Source organism: Protobothrops mucrosquamatus, unplaced genomic scaffold (assembly GCF_001527695.2).
Source record: "Protobothrops mucrosquamatus isolate PMUCROS unplaced genomic scaffold, P.Mucros_1.0 scaffold2131, whole genome shotgun sequence".
NCBI classification, from domain to species: domain Eukaryota; kingdom Metazoa; phylum Chordata; class Lepidosauria; order Squamata; family Viperidae; genus Protobothrops; species Protobothrops mucrosquamatus.
Window position 1 is genome coordinate 28,297 of NW_015388231.1, and position 4,982 is coordinate 33,278.

Here is a 4,982-nt window from a genome sequence, read left to right on the forward strand (position 1 = left end):
GGACCAATGGTGTCAGGCAGCCGCCCTGGCCCCTGCCTCGTGTTGCCCTGCGACAATGGTACCCCCGCCCTGCCTCACCTTGCCTCACCTCACTCCGTAGAACGAGCCTCCTGCCCACCGCCCCACCTGCCAGAGACCCCCTGGATCTCCCCCAGCCCTGACCGTCCCTCACAGGCATCCCTCCCCACGAGCAACATCAAGGTGACCACGCCCACCTTGGCCACACCCACCCAGTCTGCCATGACCACCACAGCCATGTCCACCCAGTGGGCCATGCCCACCTGGCACCTAGCGATAAATAAGTGAGCTTTGGATTGCAGTTTGGGCACTCGGTCTCTAAAAGGTTCGCCATCACTGACTTAGGTCATCCTGTTGAGAAAAAAAATCTAATTTATAATGACTTGATCCAGTTTTGAATTGAATAAATTTTGGTTACCCAATGTATTCAGACTACAGGAAGTTTTCTTCTAGGTATTTACTCTGCAATTTGCATACTTGGTTTTTGCTGTAATTGACTTATTGAGGAAGACAAGTTATTTTGTTATGATGGTAGTAAGGAACCTATTGAAGTGGAGAATATTTGCAGTTCTCTTACAGTGATGATGAATAAACCACTTTTTAATAAAGCTTAAATTTGCATGATTACAGTCAAATCTTAAATTTGCCATTTTTAAGTAAAAAACTACATAATAGATGGTGGCTATTCAGCTACAGGTTCTCTTGTCTTTAAAAAGTGAGTGTTTGGATCTATTACAACCAGTCTAAGCCCAGTTAGTCTGATATTGCAGTGGTTTTTCTGATTTTATTTCTCTTTTTTACTCTATTGACTTAGATATTCAGCATTATCTTTTGGAGTTTGATATTGATAGCTCTACTTGGCCTAACCTATTTGGCAATGTTGGGAAATATTTCTCCATTGTCCAGCAGTGTGCTGTGTGCTTTCATCTCATCTCTTATATTTTGGAAAACCAAAATCTCCGTTCAGAAATTTGAACAGAAAATGTAATTTGCTCTCCCCCACCCCGTTCGGTACCATTAAGGCAGTGGAGTCCCTAACACATTGTCTAAAAGGGATGATAGAATGAATGAGAGCAAGTAAACTGAAACTCATCCTAGTCATGGCTGAGGTGCTGACCGTGAATGTGAGACGTGATTGCTCATCCTCTTTGCAGGTAGGATTTTGTTACCATGCTACACATTATAATAACTTGGGAGCATTGTCAAGTACTGTACATCACGTTGTCTTAGAAAAAATGTTTAAAACTACATCCAGTCCAAAACATACCCAGAATCCTCTTTAAGGCTGTCTATAGGTAATTATTTTATTTGCTGTTAAACTGATCCCACGCTTTACATGTTTTTGTACTGTCTCATATGTTCCCTTTCATCTCGTAAGGAAGATAATATGACTCAAAGAGTCCAAGTCTTTCTTAGATGTGTTTACCCAGCCCTTAATAATCCCTCTGAATATTTGTATAATGAAATAATCCCTGGGTTTTTTTTAAAAAAGTGGAAGAATCTTTCCAATTTCAAAAGACCTTTAATGGTTTTCTGCAACATGTTTGGCTGTTTCTTTTTTCTCTATTATCTATTTGTGATTACATTAACCATAATTAACCTTATAAGATTGAACCCAGATAAGCCTTTGGGATTCCTGTCCTTAGTGAACAAGCTTGGATCTGAAGCTTATTTAAGTACTTTAAGCTTAACTATATTTTATCTTGCATTATAGTGACAAACCATGGTTCATTTTAAAAGAAAATCGAAACAAAATTTTGATATTGTTGCCTCACTGCAAGAAGAAAGAATTCATGAGTCTCAGGATGACTGTGTTTTGCTAGCAGTAAGAGATTCTCAGAGGAGGAATGCAGAGAATGTGAACGTACAATTAACAATCTGAAGGAGAATGAATGAAGAAAGGCTTGAGTATCCCTACACAAATGGGAGAAAAGATATCTGAAAGGAACTGAAACAGGGGGTTGGGTATAATTTCCGTACCATCTCAGAGGTTGTGAACTGGTTATAATGGCTTCCAGTTCTAAGTTACAATAAAAATATAGTCCTTGGATGTGCTCATCCCAAATCACTAGGTGTTTCTGCTAGTTCCTGATCATCTTACGGGAATCTCACATTTTCATTCCTGTAGTAGTAAGTCAGCATGATTAACAGTTATGTCTGAAAAAGTTTAAGAGTACAAACTTTACCTATAGCTTCTGCTTTTTAATATAACATTACTTTTCTATTGAGACTTTGCACACACAAAAGGACTTCCTGGTTTTGCAGCCTCCTGATCTTGTGCTGTCTGAGCCAGATGATCAATAGTTTGAAGAAAATGAGGACTTGTTGGAAAGTATATAAAGATGCCTTGCCAATTACTCTTCCTGTTTTTCATTTTCTGCTGCCCTTTTATATTCCCCAATGTATTGGTTATCATGAGAAATGCATGCAATTGACAAGACTAGCCCATATGTAAATGATAGTTAATGGTGAATTTGTTACCATTAATCTTAACTGGCTGTATACATCTTCTATGTCGGGGCTTTTCAACCAGTGGTACGGGTACCACCTGTGGTACATTGGCACCTGGCAGGTGGTACGCAACCATCCTAGAAAAATGGTAGCAGGGGAGGGGAATGAGCTGAACCAGTGGCAGCACCGCACAAGCCTGAGCGAGAGATGGCTGGAGCTGCAGAGCTGTCAGGGCTCAGCGGAAGTGCCAGGATCAGCACCAGGCTCCAGCTGGAGCTCAGCACTGATCCTGGTGCTTCTGCTGAGCCCAGAAGAAGCGCCGATCAGCTGGAATGTTGTAGCATCTCCAGGGTCTTGTGATTTACATTCAGATGCTTGGCAACTGATTCATATTTATGACAGCCACAGTGTCCCAGGGTCATGTGAAATGACCAAAACCTGCTGCAACCACCTAGCAGACGGGGGGAATAAAAACCAAACACCCCCCCACCCTATCCCCACTGCCAGTCCTCAACAGAAATGCTCACAACAATGAAAACCTCAGACAGGAGGAAGAGCGCTGCCGGGTGGGCAGGCAGGTGTCTTGCTCGGCTGTGGCTTGGGGAACACTTTTTTCATTGCCATTGTAACTTCGAACAGTCACTAAGCGAATTGTTGTAAGTGGAGGACTATCTGTACTTTATCACTTTTTTCCTTTTTTTTTTTTTTTGGGGTCATCACGTTTTTGACACCTTGCTGGGCGACTGGTGGTACTCGGATATTGCCATATCCTAAAAGTGGTACAATGGGTGAAAAGGTTGAAAAGCCCTGTCTATGTTATGGGGGTTCACAATGCTAAAAGCCAGAGACTTCCATTTAAAGCATTAGATTTAATGATTCAAAAATTCTCTGCCTGGAGGTCTGGGAAATTGTTGACAGCCAAAATAGATCAAAGGTAAGGAACTTGAATATTGGCCTACAACTTCTGTCATTCTTGACTATTTGCCATGCTGACCTGAAATTGGAGTTCATAGGCAAACATAGCCACTTAGAATTGTATTATTGAAGTGGCACAGAACCATTTGCAATCAATCAATCAATTAATAAATCAATCAACATAGAACTGCAGAAGTATTTGAAAATTGCAGATGGTAAAGAAAGTCACTGCCAGTTGGTTAACAAGCACTGGCTAGTTTGGAATATATTACATCCATTTTAAAATGATGGTGATGATGATGATGATGATGATGATGATGATGATGATAATAATAATAATAATAAAAAGTTGGAAATCCAACCCCCTGCTCAGGCAGGTAATCCTATATCATTTCAGACAAATAGCTGTCCAGTTTCTTATTAAAAACTTCCAGTGTTGGAGCATTCACCGCTTCTGGAGGCAGGTTGTTCCACTGGTTAATTGTTCTAACTGTCAGGAAGTTTCTCCTTAGTTCTAGGTTGCTTCTCTCCTTGATTAGTTTCCATCCGTTGCTTGTTTATAACTAATTATATTAGTTTCCAGTAGGATTCTGAATTCGCTTGCAAGTAATGGAGCTTTCGAACCCTAAAATGTTTACCTATAGGATGTTTGGATTTGTTTTTCTGATGTGGGCCAATTCACTCATTATACTCTTTTCTGGAGGCCTTGTTTCATATGATCACCCCCTTCTTAGCTGATCATGGCTTACTGACTGCCTTGTTTAGTGACTGTTTGAAGATAACGGTGGTTGAAAAAAAAAACCCCAGCTTTGTAATCAATCCTCACATTTATGGCCCTCGCAGCATTCTGCGGTCATGTGATTGCCATTCAGGCACTTTGCAACTGCTGTTCATTTATGTCTACAGGTATCTTAGGATACCACGGTCATGTGATCATCAATTCCAACCTTCACAACAGCCTCCAGCAAGTAAAGTAATGGAGAAGACGAATGTGAAATCATAAGCTATGGTCCAATGATGTCTCGGTTAATGGCCACAGTGATTCAGCCAACACTCCAGAAGACAGGCTTAGGATACAGGAGGATCTGGACAGACTTGAACACTGGGCGCTATCTAACAAAATGAAATTCAATGGTGAAAAAAGCAAGGTTCTATATTTAGGCAAGAAAAACCAAATGTACAGGTATAGTATAGGGGGTACCTTGCTCAATAGTAGTAACTGTGAGAGGGACCTTGGAGTCCTAGTGGACAATCACTTAAATATGAGCCAGCAGTGTGCTGCAACTGCCCAAAAACCTAACACAGTGCTAGGCTGCATTAACAGAGGGATAGAATCAAGATCACGTGAAGTGTTAATACCACTTTACAATGCCTTGGTAAGGCCACACTTGGAATACTGCATCCAGTTTTGGTCACCACGATGTAAAAAAGATGTTGAGACTCTAGAAAGAGTACGGAGAAGAGCAACAAAGATGATTAGGGGACTGGAGGCTAAAGCATATAAGGAACGATTGCTGGAATTGGGTATGTCTAGTTTAACAAAGAGAAGGACAAGGGGGGACATGATAGCAGTGTTCCAATATCTCAGGGGCTGCCAT